This window comes from Trachypithecus francoisi, unplaced genomic scaffold, assembly GCF_009764315.1.
Source record: "Trachypithecus francoisi isolate TF-2019V2 unplaced genomic scaffold, Tfra_2.0 Lachesis_group9, whole genome shotgun sequence".
NCBI classification, from domain to species: Eukaryota; Metazoa; Chordata; class Mammalia; order Primates; family Cercopithecidae; genus Trachypithecus; species Trachypithecus francoisi.
In genome coordinates, this window is record NW_022681474.1 from 44,194,060 (window position 1) to 44,213,694 (window position 19,635).

Sequence of the window (19,635 nt, forward strand, 5' to 3'; positions counted from 1 at the left end):
GAAGTAACTTGCTCAATATCACACAGAGAGGTATGATTCTGGGCCTTGTGTTGCCCACCTCCCCCATCACCCCTGAGTAAAAGTAAGTCTGTGAAGCAAAAAAAAAATTAAAAATGGAGACATACTGGCTTTGTGTGGTAGTCATGGTGGTGATATGGGAGAAACAGCTTTATGTTGAGTTTGGATGAGAAAAGACCAGCAGCATCTCGGTGGAAGCAACCGTGGAAAAAAAAAGACTAAACTTTTCTTACCCACCCCTTAGATTTCCAAAGCACATAGAGTTTGGAAAAATAAGAAAGGACAAAAAAAAAAAACCCTCAAACTAATGACCTCAGAAATTAATAGCAGGCCCAATTTATAAACTAACGGTGTTTCCTACATTCAACATGTTTATGATTCCACGCAGTCTAAGCATAGTTTATGAGCCACGGTGTTAACATAAACCTGGGTTAGGTTTAAGAGGTTAGATTCCAGATATGTGTAAAGAGGCTTCTTAGAGGCCGGGCGCGGTGGCTCAAGCCTGTAATCCCAGCACTTTGGGAGGCCGAGACGGGCGGATCACGAGGTCAGGAGATCGAGACCATTCTGGCTAACACGGTGAAACCCTGTCTCTACTAAAAAAATACAAAAAAACTAGCCGGGCGAGGTGGCGGGCGCCTGTAGTCCCAGCTACTTGGAGGCTGAGGCAGGAGAATGGCGGGAACCCGGGAGGCGGAGCTTGCAGTGAGCTGAGATCCGGCCACTGCACTCCAGCCTGGGCGACAGAGCGAGACTCCGTCTCAAAAAAAAAAAAAAAAAAAAAAAAAAAAAAAAAAAAAAAAAAGAGGCTTCTTAGAAAAACAACTTGCTATCTCAGAGAGTCCTTATATCTTTACACTGAAGGTCTAAGAACACAGAAGTCAGAGAACCTGCACTTGAGGTCAGAGAACACAGTGCAATCACATTTTTATCTTGCTAGGTCCCTTTCTGGAGTCTCATTAATTAAAGCTCTTAGTTTAGCAACTTGGTTGTGAATATTTTTCCTTTCCTTTCTTGTCAGCACAGTGGTAATACACTTGTAAGACCATGGAAACATTCTCTCTGCAAGGCTCCTTGTCTGCAACAAATTGTGAATTATGTTTCTATTTTCATCCACACTGGATGATAAGGGTCTTTAATGTTCATATTTCTCTTCTTGAAAAGGAGATTTGTGCTCTGAATCCACAGTAAACATTTGAAAATCCTACTCAAAATACTGTATTTGCAATTTCTGTGAAACCTTTTAAGATGGCTTCTAAGCTTTTTTTTTTTTTTTTTTTTTTTTGAGAGCGGAGTCTCGCTGTGTCGCCCAGGCTGGAGTGCAGTGGCGTGATCTCGGCTCACTGCAAGCTCCGCCTCCCGGGTTCCCGCCATTCTCCCACCTCAGTCTCCGAGTAGCTGGGACTACAGGCGCCCGCCACCGCGCCGGCTAGTTTTTTGTATTTTTAGTAGAGACGGGGTTTCACCGTGTTAGCCAGGAGGGTCTCGATCTCCCGACCTCGTGATCCACCCGCCTCGGCCTCCCAAAGTGCTGGGATTACAGGCTTGAGCCACCGCGCCCGGCCTCAATTGCCTCATTTCTATTTGTAGTAAGTCATAATGTTGGATTAAGGGAAATATTTTTGGTATACAACGAATACTGTTCAGTTACATTGGTGTTGTGGGAAATGGAAAAGTAATTTTCAAAAGTAAAAAAGACAAATACTGTTGAGGGCAGTATTCATGAAAGAACTTTTTCTTACTTTTTCCTTATATTAATACATTGCACAGGATGAATTGCTACTAAAATTGATGAAATCTTCACATTGTTGTAAATGAGAGGAATGGCATCTATAATATAAGGTAGCGAAGAGTTCCCTAACTCTCAAGCACATAGAGGCCACCTCCACAACTTGAATCATGTCTACACTCCATCTAAATTTATTATTTAAAGCAAGTCACTTTTTTTTTCTTTAGACTGAGTCTCGCTTTCTTGTCCAGGCTGGAGTTGAGTGGCGAGATCTCGGCTCACTGCAATCTCTGCCTCCCAGGTTCAAGCGATTCTCCTGCCTCAGCCTCCCAAGTAACTGGGATTACAGGTGCCCGTCACCACACCCGGCTAATTTTTGTATTTTTAGTAGCGATGGGGTTTCACCATGTTGGCCAGGCTGCTCTCAAACTCCTGACCTCAAATGATCTGCCGGCCTCGGCCTCCCAAAGTGCTGGGGTTACAGGCGTGAGCCACTGCACCTGGCCAGAAATTCACTTAAAAAAATTTTTCCTAAACAAGATTAACTATGAAGTCCCAGGCTTGGTTTCTTCATTTATATATATATATATATATATATATATTTTTTTTTTTTTTTTTTTTTTTTTTTTTTTTGAGACGGAGTCTCGCTCTGTCGCCCAGGCTGGAGTGCAGTGGCCGGATCTCAGCTCACTGCAAGCTCCGCCTCCCGGGTTCACGCCATTCTCCCGCCTCAGCCTCCGAGTAGCTGGGACTACAGGCGCCCGCCACCGCGCCCGGCTAGTTTTTTGTATTTTTAGTAGAGACGGGGTTTCACCGTATTAGCCAGGAGGGTCTCGATCTCCTGACCTCGTGATCCGCCCGCCTCGGCCTCCAAAGTGCTGGGATTACAGGCTTGAGCCACCGCGCCCGGCCTTTTTTTTTTTTTTTTTAAGACGGAGTCTCGCTCTGTCACCCAAGCTGGAGTGCACTGGCCAGATCTCAGCTCACTGCAAGCTCCGCCTCCCGGGTTTACGCCATTCTCCTGCCTCAGCCTCCTGAGTAGCTGGGACTACAGGCGCCTGCCACCTCGCCCGGCTAGTTTTTTTTGTATTTTTTAGTAGAGACGGGGTTTCACCGTGTTAGCCAGGATGGTCTCGATCTCCTGACCTTGTGATCCGCCCGCCTCGGCCTCCCAAAGTGCTGGGATTACAGGCTTGAGCCACCGCGCCCGGCCCATTATATTTTTTCTAATGCATATGAGAAGAAAGGATAATTATTACCTAAAATACCGTGTGTACTAGTGATATATTTGACACACTTAAAAATCAGAAAGTGTTGCCCTACTAGTTGAGACTAAAGCATGGGGTTTAACCTGGCTCTAGCCACAGGATTTTAGACAAGTTTGTCACCTTTCTGGACCTCAGTTTCATCATTAAAAGAATTGATGTTTTAGACATAAAGCCTTTGCCCGTGCCTATGTCCTGAATGGTATTGCCCAGGTTTTCTTCTAGGATTTTAATGGTCCTAGGTCTTACGTTTAAGTCTTTGATCCATCTTGAGTTGATTTTTGTATAAGGTGTAAGGAAGGGGTCCAGTTTCAGTTTTCTGCATATGGCTAGCCAGTTTTCCCAACATTTATTAAATAGGGAATCTTTTCCCCATTGCTTGTTTGTGTCAGGTTTGTCAACGATCAGATGTGTGGTGTTGTGGATGTGTGGTGTTATTTCTGAGGCCTCTGTTCTCTTCCACTGGTCTATATATCTGTTTTGGTACCAGTACCATGCTGTTTTGGTTACTGTAGCCTTGTAGTATAGCTTGAAGTCAGGTAGCATGATGCCTCCAGCTTTGTTATTCTTGCCCAGGATTTTCTTGGCCGTGCAGGTCTTTTTTGGTTCCATATGAAGTTTAAAGTAGTTTTTTCCAATTCTGTGAAGAAAGTCAGTGGTAGCTTGATGGGGATAGCATAGAATCTGTAAATTACTTTGGGCAGTATGGCCATTTTCGTGATATTGATTCTTCCTATCCATGAACATGGAATGTTTTTCCATTTGTTTGTGTCCTCTCTTATTTCCTTGAGCAGTGGTTTGTAGTTCTCCTTGAAGAGATCCTTCACATCCCTTGTAAGGTGTATTCCTAGGTATTTTATTTTCTTTGTAGCAATTGTGAATGGGAATTCACTCATTATTTGGCTCTCTGTTTGTCTGTTATTAGTGTATAGGAATGCTTGTTATTTTTGCACATTGATTTTGTATCCCAAGACTTTCTTGAAGTTGTTTATCAGCTTAAGAAGATTTTGGGCTGAGACAATGGGGTTTTCTAAATTATACAATCATGTCATCTGCAAACAGACAATCTGACTTCCTCTTTTCCTATTTAAATACCTTTATTTCTTTCTCTTGCCTGATTGCCCTGGCCAGAACTTCCAATATTGTGTTGAATACAAGTGGTGAGAGAGGGCATCCTTGTCTTGTGCCGGTTTTCAAAGGGAATGCTTCCAGTTTTTTCCCATTCAGTATATTGACTGTGGGTTTGTCATAAATAGCTCATATTATTTTGAAATATGTTCCATCAATACCTAGTTTATTGAGAGTTTTTAGCATGAAGTCTGTTGAATTTTGTCGAAGGCCTTTTCTGCATCTATTGAGATAATCACATGGTTTTTGTCATTGGTTCTGTTTATGTGATGGATTATGTTTATTGATTTGCATATGTTGAACCAGCCTTGCATCCCAGGTATAAAGCCAACTTGATCATGGTGGATAAGTTTTTGATGTGCTGTTGGATTCAGTTTGCCAGTATTTTATTGAGGATTTTCACACTGATGTTCATCAGGGATATTGGCCTGAAATTTTCTTTTTTTGTTGTGTCTCTGCCAGATTTTGGTATCAGGATGATGCTGTCCTCATAAAATGAGTTAGGGAGGATTCCCTCTTTTTCTATTGTTTGGAATAGTTTCAGAAGGAATGGTACCAGCTCCTCTTTGTACCTCTGGTAGAATTCAGCTGTAAATCGGTCTGGTCCTGGAGTTTTTTTGCTTGGTAGGCTATTAATTACTGCCTCAATTTCAGAACTTGCTATTGGTTTATTCAGGCATTTGACTTCCTGGTTTAAACTTGGGAGCGTGTATGAGTCCAGGAATTTATCCATTTCTTCTAGATTTTCTAGTTTATTCATGTAGAAGTGTTTATAGTATTCTCTGATGGTAGTTTTTATTCCTGTGGGATCAGTGGTGATATTCCCTATATCATTTTTTATAGCATCTATTTGATTTTTCTCTATTTTCTTCTTTATTAGTCTGGCTAGCAGTCTATCAACAAAAGCCAACATTGACAAATGGTATCTAATTAAACTAAAGAGCTTCTGCACAGCAAAAGAAACTATCATCAGAGTGAACAGAAAACCTACAGAATGGAGAAAAATTTTGCAATCTATCCATCAGACAAAGGGCTAATATTCAGAACCTAGAAAGAAATTAAACAAATTTGCAAGAAAAAAAACAACTCCATCAAAAAGTAGGCAAAGATATGAACAGACACTTCTCAAAAGAAGACATTTATAAAAAAACAACTCCATCAAAAAGTAGGCAAAGGATATGAACAGACACTTCTCAAAAGAAGACATTTATGCAGCCAACAGACATATGAAAAAAAGCTCGTCATCACTAGTCATTAGAGAAATGCAAGTCAAAACCACAATGGGATACCATCTCACACCAGTTAGAATGGCGATCATTAAAAAGTCAGGAAACAACAGATGCTGGAGAGAATGTGGACAGATAGGAATGCTTTTACACTGTTGGTGGGAGTGTAAATTAGTTCAACAATGTGGAAGACAGTGTGGCAATTTCTGAAGGATCTAGAACCAGAAGTAGCATTTGACCCAGCAATCTCATTACTTGGCATATACCCAAAGGATTATAAGTCATTCTGCTCTAAAGATACACACACACATGTATGTTTATTGCAGCACTATTCACAATAGCAAAGACCTGGAACCAAACCAAATATCCATCAATAATAAACTGGATAAGGAAAATATGGCACATATATACCACGGAATACTATGCAGCCATAAAAAGGATGAGTTCATATCCTTTGCAGGGACATGAATGAAGCTGGAAACCATCACTCTCAGCAAACTATCACAAGAACAGAAAACCAAATACCACATGTTCTCACTCATAAGTGGGAGCTGAACAATGAGAACACATGGACATAGGGAGGGGAACATCATACACTGGGGCCTGTTGGTGGGGGGCTAGGGGAGGGATAACATTAGGAGAAATACCTAATGTAGGTGACGGGTTGATGGGTGCAGCAAACCACCACGGCACATGTATACCTATGTAACAAAACTGCACATTCTGCACATGTACCCCAGAACTTAAAGTATAATAATAATAAATAAAAAAAAGAATTGAAATGCCACCCAATACCTGTTAGAACTTATAGACAAATTCAATAAAGTTGCAAGATACAAAGTCAAAATACAAAAATCAGTGGCATTTTCATACACTAACAACAAGCTATCCACAAAAGAAAGAAAGAAAGAAAGCAATCCCATTTACAGTAGTTAAAAAGAAGTTAAATACCTAGGAATACATTTAACCAAGGAAGTGAAAGATTTCTACATTGAAAACTACAAAACATTGACAAAAAGAAGTGAAAACACAAATAAATGGAAAGACATGCCATGTTCATGTATTGAAACATTTAATATTGTTTAAATATCCATACCACTCAAAGCAATCTACAGATTCAGTGCCATCCCCATCATAATTCCAACAATATTTTTTCTCAGAAATTAAAAAAAAAAAAAATCCTAAAATTTGTATGGCAGTTTGGGAGGCTGAGGCAGGTGGATCACTTGAGGTCAGGAGTTTGAGACCAACCTGGCCAACATGATGAAACCCCGTCTCTACTAAAAATACAAAAATTAGCCAGGCATGGTAGCGCCCACTTGTAATCCCAGCTACTCGGGAGGCTGAGACAGGAGAATCGCTTGAACCCAAGAAGTGGAGAGAGAGAAAGAAAGAAAAAGAGAGAAGAAAGGAAAGATAGAAGAAAGAAAAAGAAAAAAAAGAAAGAAAGAGAAAGAGCAAAAGGAGGGAGGGAGGGAGGGAAGGAAGGAAGGAGAAAGAAGGAAAGAAGAAGAAAGAAAGAGAAAGAAGGAAGGAAAGAAGGAAGGAGGGAGGAAGGGAGGGAGGAAAGAAGGGGAAAGAAAGGGAAGGAAGCAAGGAAGGAGGGAGGGAGAGAGGGAAGGAGGAAGGAAGGAAGGAAAGAAAGAAGGAAGGAAGGAAGGAGGGAGGGAGGGAGGGAGGGAGGGAGGGAAACTTCGTAAACTGTAATGTGTAAAGTGCAAGTAGTTTTCCTGGAAAGTTTGGGATTGCCCACGATGCAGCCTGTGCTCCTCAAACTTGACCACACCAATGGATCACAAGGGATCTTGTGAAAAGGGGAGTTCTGATAAAACATGGAGCCAGTAGGAGACTCTGCATGCTAGTGTGTCAGGAATTGGTTCGTTCCTGTGGGTTCTTGGTCTCACTGACTTCAAGAATGAAGCCACGGACCCTTCCGGTGAGTGTTACAGTTCTTAAAGATGGTGTGTCTGGAGTTTGTTCCTTCAGATGTGTCCGGAGTTTCTTCCTTCTGGTGGGCTAGTGGTCTCACTGACTTCAGGAGTGAAGCTGCAGACCTTCACAGTGGATGTTATAGCTCATAAAGGTAGTACAGACCCAAAGAGTGAGAAGCAGCAAAATTTATCGCAAAGAGGGAACAGCGAGGAAGGCAACCCCTGCAGGTTGCCACTGCTGGCTCAGGTGTCCTGCATTTATTCCCTTATTTGGCCCCACCCATACACTGCTGATTGGTCCGTTTTACGGAGTGCTGATTGGTCCATTTGTATTACAGAGTGCTGAGTGGTCCGTTTTGACAGAGTGCTGACTGGTGCGTTTGCAAATCTTTAGCTGGACCAGAGCACTGATTGGTGCATTTACAATCCTTTAGCTAGACAGAAAAGTTCTCCCAGTCCCCTCCTGACCCAGAAGCCCAGTCGGCTTCACCTCTCACTAGCAGGCTCCCTGGTGATGTTAATGCTGCTGACCTGTGGAGTACTTTGAGTAGCAAAATAGAGAAAATTTAAAACTAGAAATCACATGGTTCGGCCTTGATTTCTGAGTCTTAGGGTTGATTTCTGTATGTACCAACACTGTCAATAAGAAAAACTGCTAGGCACTGTTCCTGGGAGCTTAGTAGTTAATGCGAACAGTATTTGGAGTCATAACACAATCTGGCAAAGAGCATTGTTCCAGGGCTGAAAATGCTGATGGAATTAACCAACTGACCTATCTGCATACTCCTCCCTCCTGGATAAGAAAAATTAGGGATTGGGTCTTTTGAAAGTAAAAATAACTCAATACGTTTCTAATATTTATTTTGTTCTAGACACTGATACTAAATATCCAAAATGCACAACTGCTCTTTGAGGTAACCATTATCCCCACTTCATAGTGGAAGATGCTACAAAATACTATAGATGAAGATACTGGCAGGGAGCCGTGACTCACACCTGGAATCCCAGCACTTCAGGAAGGTGAAGCAGGAGGATCGCTTGAGCCCAGGAGTTCGAGAAAAGCCTGAGGCAACATGGCCAGACCCAGTCTCCATAAAAAATTGGCCAGGCGTGGCGGCGCATGCCTGTGGTGCCCGCTACTGGGGAGGCTGAAGTGCAGGGATCATCTGAGCCCAGGGAGGTCGAGGCTGCAGTGAGCCATGATCACGCCACTGCTCTCCAGCTTGGGCCACAGAGTGAGATCCTGTCTCAAAGAAAAGGAGGGGGAGGAGAAAAAGACAATAACACCCCACCTGATTTATTCGTTCTAAATAAATACATATAAATAAGATACTATATGGCGGCCTGATGCAGTGGCTCAGGCTTGTAATCCCAGCACTTTGGGAGGCCGAGGCGAGAGGATCACAAGGTCAGGAGATGGAGACCATCCTGGCTAACACGGTGAAACCCCATCTCTACTAAAAATACAAAAAATTAGCCGGGTTTGGTGGCAGGCACCCGAAGTCCCAGCTACTCGGGAGGCTGAGGCAGGAGAATGGCATGAACCCAAGGGGGAAGGAGCTTGCAGTGAGCCGAGATCACACCACTGTACTCTAGCCTGGGCTACACAGCGAGACTCCATCTCAAAAAAAAAAAAGATACTATATGGCAGAGAATCCCTGCCAAGATCCTCAAAATCAGTCCTAAACAAATAGTGGAAGGACAAGAGAGAGACACATGAATTCCTAACACTAGGCGGGGGAAATTAGGGAATACCTCACTCCCCGCCTCCAAGACTGAAGACTACTGAAATTGGTGTGGGGGTGGGGAGGGCTAATGGCTGTAGCCTGGGCATCATGAAGAACTGGTTGGGCAGCCTTTACTTTGTGCTTTTGTTCCCTCAAGTTGCCTTGAGAGAGACAGTCATCAGCCTGACTCCTTCAGCATGACAGTTAACAGTGGCTGGAGCGGTGTTCTCCCATATCAGCAACACAAACTCTGCGGGGACAGGGAGAGAGTTCACAAAAATAGAGGCTGACGGCCTTCATGTGGTTTCCCTGCACCGTGCTTCCAACCAAATCGCCAGGACTGGAGATTATCTTACTTTCTCCTAAGGGTTTAAAAGTGAAAACTCCAGCCAAAGGAGCGACTGGTGGATTGGTGGTCCCTGGATCCTTACATCGCAGGGACCAACACAGATGAGGCTGGCCTTGGCACCTCCCAGTACGTTTTCCCAAAGGAAAACAAGCCCACAGCCAAATAACTGGACAGCTGGGGAGGACAAGTCTACACAAGCAACACGTATCATCTGATCACACATATTGAAGCAGAAGGACCCAAAATCTAAAAATGCTCCTTAAATAGGAGGTAAGAGAAAATGTTAGTAATATGCAGCAAGAACAAGACATCCTAAAAAAAAAAAAAAACGAAGTGAAAATGTTAGGTAGGAAAAATAAAATAGTTAAAACAAAGAATTTGATAAATGGAAATAGCACAAATGAAATAGAATGGATATAGTTGAAGAAATAATATGTGAACACACGATTGTGGCAGTCTCACAATAAGACTAAAACATATGAAATAGAAAAGAAAAGCTTGGAAATGTAGATGATAAACATAAAAGTGCAAACACCTGAGCAATCGTTCCAACTGGAGTAAGAAATACAAATAAAGTGGAGGAAATACTTGAACAAATAATGGAGCTACATTTCCAAAAAATGACCTTATTTGAAAGGACTTATGAAAAGCCAACAAAAGATAGGGAAAAATCAATTCCTAGGTGCAACTATAAAATTTAAAAATAATAACTAAAATAATAATAATAATGAGACTGGGCACCGTGGCTTATGCCTCTAATACCAACACTTTGGGAGGCCAAGGCAGGAGGATCACTTGAGGCCAGGAATTCAAGACAAGCCTGAACAACATTTTGAGACCCTATCTATCTCTACAAAAAAAATAAGGCCAGGAGTGGTGACTCACGCCTGCAATCCCAGCACTTTGGGAGGCCGAGGCAGGCGGATCACAAAGTCAGGAGATCGAGACCATCCTGGCCAACACGGTGAAACTTCGTCTCTACTAAAAACACAAAAAATTAGCCAGGCATGGTGGCACACGCCTGCAGTCTCAGCTACTCAGGAAGCTGAGGCAGGAGAATCCCTTGAACCCGGGAGGGGGAGGTTGCAGTGAGCCAAGATCACACCACTGCATTCCAGCCTGGGAGACAGAGCAAGACTCCATCTCAAAAAAAAAAAAGAAAGAAAAAACTAGTTAGTTATGGTGGCACTTGTCTGTAGTCCTAGCTACTCCGGAGGCTGAGGCAGGAGGATCACTTTAGCCCAGGAGGTCAAGGCTGCAGTGAGCTGTGATCACGCACCACTGCACTCCAGCCTGGGCCACAGAGTGAAACCCTCTCTCAAATATAATAGTAATAAAAACAAGGAGAAAGTTCTAAAAGCTTCCAGAGAGGGAGCAGATCACCTCCAAAGGCATGACAATGAGATAGACATCAAATAACTACATGAGATGCTGGGAGACAGTGTAGTATAATGGTTAACTGTAACTACGTAGTAGTTATTAAAGTATTAGGAGACACTAATTTTGAGGGTAGAATTTTATTTTTACTTTTTATTTTTTTGAGACAGAGTCCCCCTCTGTCACCCAGGCTGGAGTACAGTGGTGAAATCCCAGCTCACTGAAACCTCCGCCTCTCAGGTTCAAGTGATTCTCCTTCCTCGGCCTCCTGAATTGCTGGGATTACAGGCGCCTGCCACCATTCCCAGCTAATTTTTGTATTTTTAGTAGAGACGGGGTTTCACCATATTGGCCAGGCTGGTCTCGAACCCCTGACCTCAGCTGACCAACTGCCTTGGCCTCCCAAAGTGCTAGGATTACAGGCATGAGCCACCACACCCAGTTTTGAAGGTAGAATTTTATATTCAGCCAAATTATCATACAAATGGGAGAGAGTGATAGGAAGAATCACCTGCATTCAAGGGCTCAGAGCACTTGCCACACCCAGACCCACTTTAAAAACACTTTCAGAAGAAGATCTCAAAAAATGAAAGGAAAGAAACCCCAGGTAATTCTGCAGGAGGCATAGGGGAAGAAGAGAGGAAAGAGTCATCAAAGAAAAATAAAAAGTTAATAATGTTTTCAAAACAACCCTGGTTTAAAAATGTATTTGTTCTATATAACTTCCATGGTGGCACATGTATGTGTGTATGTGTTGGGGTGGTGGGGATAAATTAACTGGGCAGGAGACTAACGCTGAACTAGTTGCATTTATTTATTTATTTATTAATTATTTGAGACAGAGTCTCGCTCTATCTCCCAGGCTGGAGTGCAGTGGCGCGATCTCAGCTCACCGCAGCCTCCGCCTCCCGGGTTCCAGCAATTCTCCTGCCTCAGCTTCCCAGGTAGCTGAGATTACAGGCACATATTACCACTCCCGGCTAATTTTTATATTTTTAGAGATGGGGTTTCACCACGCTGGCCAGGCTTGTCCTGAGCTCCTGACTTCAAGCGATCTGCCCGCCTCAGCCTCTCAGAGTGCTGGGACTATAGGCATAAGCGACCATGCCTGGCCTGTACTGGCTGCATTATTAAGGGCAATATAGATGCTAATAAATGTAAGAAAGCAACTGGAATAAATAAACATGAAATGAGGAATTCAATGCAACTACCATAAAAATAAAAATAGAATTATATATAATTGTTTCTATTTGGAAAAAAATATTTTTCCTTTACTTCTTGACAATTTTGCAACAAGAGCTAAGTTGTCCACATTCCACGCTGCTCTCTTGGAGGGGAGAAATCTGTCTTCAAGAGAGCGTGAGAGCCAGCTGGATCTGCATGGTGTGTGAACAAGACGGGTAACAATAGAAAAAGAAAATCCAGGCTGGCCACTTAGCGTAGCTCATCTTGGATGCCTCCAAAAATCTCTTAATGTTGCTCAACTTAGCTAGAATTGCATTAAACAACACAGGATAAGAGATGAAATCATGTTTGAGCTCCACTTGTAATCAGAATGCTGGAAGGGATGGTAGAAATCTCCTCCCCCAACTCCTGCCATGGAGGGAACTAGGGCATGTGAAGGAAGACAACCACGAACGCCACCCAGCTAACTAATTTGGTGGCAGACCTAGGTCCCTGACACCTCGATATTTCACCAAGCTGCCTGTCAGCGGTGTTGGATGAAACATCCAAAGTAATGTTCTCAACAGCATGCCTTACCTCTCAAATAATTTACAAATATTATCCAAGAATGATGTATTAAGAATGAGAGTAGTTTCTGTGATTGTTAACTGCCTTAAACCCCCACATCCTGTTCATGTTACTGGCATCTGCCTTTGATACTGTATCCATAGCAATGTGCAAATACTGTAAACACTCTGCTGACCCAAGGGTTTTCTTGCCATTGGCTAAAGGTGCAGCACTAATATGTTGCACATGTACACAGAATGGCAGTATTTACAGCATTTATGGAGCTTTAACATCTGCACAGCCAAAGAGCTTGCTGGCTTATGTTCTGCATATCAGAGTATTTCCTAGGAAACTGAAAATAAATACATTATGAAATTTCAGTTTTCAATGTGTCACTGGTGTTGTTCTGGCGTCCTGTCATGCCTGCTGCAAAACACACTTTGACCAGGAAGGGATGCCTTATGAAATCTCATTATATCCTTTCAATCTGCAGGAGTCCACAGAATTCCTTCTGTGTCAATAACAGGAAGATCAAACATGAATTAAAAACTCACTATGAGCCAGGTGTTAAGCTAAGAGCCTTGCTTGCATTCTTTCATTTAATTATCACTTTAAACCCTAGGAAGTAGGTGCTGCTAACCCGTTTTTCCCAGTTAGAAAACGGAGGCCAGCCAGGTGTGGTGGCTCACACCTGTAATCTCAACACTTAGGGAGGCCGAGGCAGGCAGATCACCTGAGGTCAGGAGTTCAAGACTGTCTCTACTAAAAATACAAAAATTAGCTGGGCATCGTGGCGCATGCCTGCAGCCCCAGCTACTCGAGAGGCTGAGGCAGGAAAATCGCTTGAATCTGGGAGGTGGAGGTTGTAGTGAGCCAAGATCGCTCCACTGCACTCCAGCCTAGGGGACAGAGTAAGATTCCGTCTCAAAAAAAAAAAAGAAAAGAAAAGAAAAGAAAACTGGGGCCAAATGAATTGAGTACCTTGTTTATAGTCAGAACCAGTGAGTGTAAAAAACAAAAACAAAAACAAAAAAACCTAGTGAGTGGTAGGAACCAAACCTAGATTTCAAGGCCTGCATTTATACCATGTGTTCACAGCCTAACTATTGTAAATTGCAGAGGTGACCGTAGCATAAAATCACTCCCCGTTATTAATCTATTCCCAGTGAAATAGGTTTTCCTGTTGCTACGGTTTGAATGTGTCCCCGAAAGTTCATGTGTTGGGAACTTTGTTCCCAATGCAGCAGTGTTGAGAAGTGGGCCGTTGTAAGGTCCTTCATGAATGGATTCATTCATTCATGGATTCATGGATTCATGGACTAATAAGGGACAGTGTTAGCTACCACAAGAGTGAGTCTGTTATAAAAGCCAAATTGTTTGCCCCCATTGAAGTACAGAAAAAAAAAAAAAAGAAAAGAAAAAAGAAAAGCCAGTTTGGCCATCTGTCCTGAGCCTCCTTGCCATGTGATGCCCTATACTGCCTTGGGACTCTGCAGAGGCCCCACCGGCAAGAAGGCCCTCACTAGATGTGACCCTTCAACCTCGGACTTCCCAGACTCAAGAACCGTAAAATATAAATTTTTTTTTTATTTGTAAAGTACCCAGTCTCAGGTATTCAGTCATAGCAACAGAAAACAGACACCTGTGAAAGACATATTTAAAATGGACCTGGGCGGGGCGCAGTGGCTCAAGCCTGTAATCCCAGCACTTTGGGAGGCCGAGACGGGCGGATCACGAGGTCAGGAGATCGAGACCATCCTGGCTAACACGGTGAAACCCCGTCTCTACTAAAAATACAAAAACTAGCCGGGCGAGGTGGCGGGCGCCTGTAGTCCTAGCTACTCAGGAGGCTGAGGCAGGAGAATGGTGTAAACCTGGGAGGCGGAGCTTGCAGTGAGCTGAGATCCGGCCACTGCACTCCAGCCTGGGCGACAGAGCGAGACTCCATCTCAAAAAATAAAATAAAATAAAATAAAATGGACTCTACCATTTCATTCCTTATGTGGAAATTATTACATTTCTACCTCATGATTCTCCTCCTTTCTCACCATAAGGAGTTAATTTAAGAGGAGGAGGAGGCTGGGTGTGGTGGCTCACGCCTGTAATCTCAGCACTTCGAAAGCCCAAAGCAAGTGGATTACCTGAAGTCAGGAGTTCAAGACCAGCCTGGCCAACATGGTGAAAGCCTGTCTCTACTAGAAATACAAAAATTAGCTGGGCATGGTGGCAGGTGCCTGTAATCCCAGCTACTCAGGAGGCTGAGGCAGGAGAATCACTTGAACGAGGGAGGTGGAGGTTGCAGTGAGCCAAGATTGCACCACTACACTCCAGCCTGGATGACAGAGCAAGACTATGTCTCAAAAATAAAATAAAGTAAAATAAAATAAAAGGAGGAGGAGGGGGCAGCTCAAGGGTATAGGGCTGGGTGGGGAGGGTTGACATGGCCACCAGGTGTCAATCCAAGTTCATGTCAGTGGCCCTGAGGGCTTCTAGGAGAGGTGTGGCCAGGCCCCTCCCCTGAGCAGGTACACATGCCATTCTCCCATGGTCACTATGGGGGAAATGGCCCCAAAAAGATCAGCTATAACTGCCCACAGGGTACCACTTCTAGTATCAAGTTACGTACAGACTAAGTGGAGCAGATCAGTAAATGGATACTGGCCTTCTGGGGCTGTGAACCAGAGACCAGCCATCTTCAAGCAGGTGGGATTAGAGGGGGCTGAGTAATCCAAGAAGTATGCCCAGGTACAGGGCAGAGCTGAATCATCCCTATGATATTGCAGGGGTAGGAGCAGGATTGTATTGCAGAATGTAGCAGGGTGAACTTGGCCTTCATCGTTTAGAAGTTCTGGAGGCCGGGCACAGTGGCTCAAGCCTGTAATCCCAGCACTTTGGGAGGCCGAGACGGGGGATCACGAGGTCAGGAGATCGAGACCATCCTGGCTAACACGGTGAAACCCCGTCTCTACTAAAAAAAATACAAAAAACTAGCCGGGCGAGGTGGCGGTGCCTGTAGTCCCAGCTACTCGGGAGGCTGAGGCAGCAGAATGGCGTAAACCCGGGAGGCGGAGTTTGCAGTGAGCGGAGATCCGGCCACTGCACTCTAGCCTGGGTGACAGAGCGAGACTCCGTCTCAAAAAAAAAAAAAAAAAAAAAAAAAAAGAAGTTCTGAACAGCGGGTCTTTTCCTGGGGTCCACAGGTGAGTCAGCAAACTTTTTTTTTTTTTTAATTTGAAACAGAGTCTTGCTCTGTCACCCAGGCTGGAGTGCAGAGGCACGATCTCGGCTCACTGCAACCTCTGCCTCCTGGGTTTAAGCTATTTTCCTGCCTCAGCCTCCCAAGTAGCTGGGATTGCAGGCACCCACCTGTTGGGAGAAAAGCTGAGTGTTGGGAGAGAAGCTGAGGCAGGGCTTGGAACATGTCCGGAGTCCAGGGTAAAACCCCTCGTGGCCTTTGGAATGTGTGTAGACTTGCTGGCTCCTTGCTTCTAGCATTCCCATTATCTCAAGTAGCCATATGTTTCAAAGAAAATGCTAAACCATCACAACTGTATCTCATATCCTCACCACCTATTTCTTTGTTTGATCACCAATAAATAGTGTAGGCTCCCAGAGCTCGGGGTCTTCACAGCCTCCATACTAGCATTGGCCCCCTGGTCCCACTTTCTCTCTCAACTTGTCTTTTCTCATTCCTTTGACTCTGCCGGACTTTGTAGCCCGCACAGCCTGGTGTTGGGTCCAATCACCCCAACACCCACCACCATGCCTGGCTAATTTTTGTATTTTTAGTACAGATGGGAGGGATTTCACTATGCTGGCCAGGCTGGTCTCGAACTCCTGACCTCAGGTGATCCACATGCCTCAGCCTCCCAAAGTGCTGGGATTACATGCATGAGCCACCATGCCCAAACGTCAGTAAACCTTTAATATTGTCTGGGATCCAAACAGGCCCAGCAAACAAATAGCCTTGCCAGGAATTGTTCTTCATGGTGGGGATTTGTGGATGCAGCATCAAGGCTCTCAAATGGAAAAGAGTAAGGACTTAGAGAGCAAGATTAGAAGGCAGAAGATGTGGCACTTCACTAGCTACTCAGCCTTGAACAAATTATTTCACCTCTTTTTTATTTTGAGACAAAGTCTCTCTCTATCACCCAGGCTGGAGAGCAGTGGCACTATCTCAGCTCACTGCAACCTCTGCCTCCCAAGTCCAAGTGATTCTCATGCCTCAGCCTCCGAGTAGCTGGGATTACAGGCATGCACCACCATGCCCGGCTAACTTTTGTATTTTTAGGAGACATGGGGTTTCACCATGTTGTCCAGGCTGGTCTTGAACTCCTGACTTCAGGTGATCCACCCGCTTCGGCCTCCCAACGTGCTGGCATTATAGGCATGAGCTACCATGCCTGGCCTCATTTCACCTCTTGAACTTGGGTTTTCTTGTGAGGCAGTTACACTTGATTTATAAGATTCCTCTCAGTTTTAAAATTCCATAAAACTCCAGAAGCACTATCTGGGAGAAGTAGTGAGTCCTCTGTCTCTGGAAGCATTCAAGCAGAGTGAGAATAGTCAGTTCTCTGACACACTGTAGACAGAATTCCTACATTAGGTGGGAGGCTAATATTTGATTTGAGTAATTAAGTCAATAATAAAAAATAGCATTGAGTATGTAATATGTGCCCAGCACTGTTCTAAGCATTTATACACGTCTCATTTATTTGATCCTTTCAGTAATTACAAGAGGGGGTGGATACTATCCCCATTGTACAGAGGATAGTCTGATCAGAGGCAGCACTAACCAGAGATCTCACAGCTAGAGAGAGATGGAAATTGGAAATCAGGTTGCTGTGGCCCCCACCAAGTCCTAATCACCACCCAATTCTGTCAGCAGCCTTGGGGCTCTGGGGTGGGCATGTCTTCCCACTGGCCTGGGATCTGGGTGCAAGGTGACCTGCCTGCCTCCTACCCATCTCCCTCTGAGTCAGGGAATTGAGCCCGGAATGCAGACAGCAGCCTTGCCAACAAAGCTACTTTCCCACGGCCTGCAGCAGAAAGCTGCCTACTGCTGCTTGGGCCCGCAAATGCTGTGAGCCCTTCACCAGCAGCCTTATTTTACAGAAGGCGAAACTAACACCCAGAAACGCCAAGCTACCTACCCAAGGTCACAGAACAAACAAGTGGCACAGTTGGGAAACATCTGCCTGGAGTCCTCACTTCCAGGACAGTGCTTGATGTCCTGTTTTGTTTTTATCTAAATCACATTACTGCAATCGCTTGCATGTGACAGTCCCTCGGTTTTCTGTTCTGAATATACATATTTTCTTTTTTTGTTTTTGTTTTTTTCTTTTGAGACAGAGTTTCTCTCTTGTTGCCCAGGCTGGAGTGCAATGGCGTGATCTCAGCTCACTGCAACCTCTACCTCCCCGGTTCAAGCGATTCTCCTGCCTCAGTCTCCCAAGCAGCTGGGATTACGGGCATGTGCCACCACGCCTGGCTAATTTTGTAGTTTTAGTAGAGATGGGGTTTCTCCATGTTGGTCAGGCTGGTCTCGAACTCCCGACCTCAGGTGATCTGCCCGCCTCAGCCTCCCAAAGTGCTGGGACTTGGTGCGTGAGCCACCGCTCCTGACATGAACATACATATTTTCTAATCAAGGCCAATGCATCAACTACAGCAAATTGGAGATTCATAACAGCAGCAATTATTCAAAATGAAACTCTCTGCCTGTAATATTCTAAAAATTCTAATCTAACCTCACCCCTGTACAATAAGATATTTATCTCTTGTTGGTCCTGAATCCACACTTGTGCTCCTTTGAGGCAAGTTTCCTCACTAACATTGACCCCCACAATTGCATATTAACCTTTGCCCCAGCTGTCACCCAGCCAAGAATTCCCTCAGCAGTCCTCTCTGCTTATCTGGCCTGCTGGGAACTCTCAGGATCAAACAGTACTGATAATTCAACAGTTCTTTCTTTCTTCTTCTTCTTTTTTTTCTCAAGATCTGCTTTTAGGAGAAGCAATCATTTCAACACTGCATTGCAAACTAATTTATACCTCAGTCAGAAACAAGAAACCCCACACCCCACTCCCACATAAGCTTTTTTTTCTTTTTTCTTTTTTTTTTTGGAGACGAAGTCTCATGCTGTTGCCAAAGCTGGAGTGCAGTGGTGCCATCTTGACTCACTGCAACCTCCGTCTCCCAGGTTCAAGCAATTCTCCCGCCTCAGCTTCCAGAGTAGCTGGGACTACAGGTACACGCCACCATGCCAGGCTAATTATTGTATTTTTAGTAGAGACAGAGTTTCACCATGTTGGCCAGGGTGGTCTCAAACTCCTGACCTCAAGTGATCCACCCACCTCGGCCTCTCAAAGTGTCAGGATTACATGGGTGAGCCACTTCACCTGGTCTTTTTTTTTTTTTGAGACAGAGTGGCCCAGACTGGAGTGCAGTGGCGCCGGATCTCAGCTCTCTGCAAGCTCCGCCTCCTGGGTTTACGCCATTCTCCTGCCTCAGCCTCCCGAGTAGCTGGGACTACAGGCGCCCGCCACCTCGCCCGGCTAATTTTTTGTATTTTTTAGTAGAGACGGGGTTTCACCGTGTTAGCCAGGATGGTCTTGATCTCCTGACCTCGTGATCCGCCCGCCTCAGCCTCCCAAAGTGCTGGGATTATAGGCGTGAGCCACCATGCCTGGCCTGGACAAGATTTTTCATTGCAAAATTGTCATATTATGTAATAGGATTTTCTGCACCTGTAAAAAAAGAATGAGAAAGTTATTTCCTATACTGATAGGAAAGACCTCTAAGATGTAAGCGGAGACAAATGTGTATAAGTATGCTAACATACACACATGTATCTTCTTATACAGTGTATGAATAAAAGAACTCTGGAAATGTACACGCATATTATTGTATAATGCAAGCATACGTTTGTATTCGGCTTGTATATGTTTTTTCCTAAACTTATACATATTTACTGACAAAATAAGCTAGCATTGCTTTTACATAATGTTTAAATATGTAAATTTTAATCTGTGTTTAACAAAATTGAATTATTGCACTAATGAATTTCATTTCAAAAGTTATATTTTGGCTGGGCGAGGTGACTCACACCTGTAATCCCAGCACTGTGGTAGGCTGAGGCAGGTGGATCACCT

At 44.2% G+C, this 19,635-nt stretch overlaps 1 protein-coding gene across 2 annotated transcripts in view; it reads left to right on the forward strand.

Annotated features, from left to right (window-relative positions):
• Positions 1-19,635, forward strand: part of PRXL2A (peroxiredoxin like 2A) — a 339,130-nt gene that overhangs the window by 185,954 nt on the left and 133,541 nt on the right. The gene's annotated exons all lie outside the window — the stretch shown is intronic.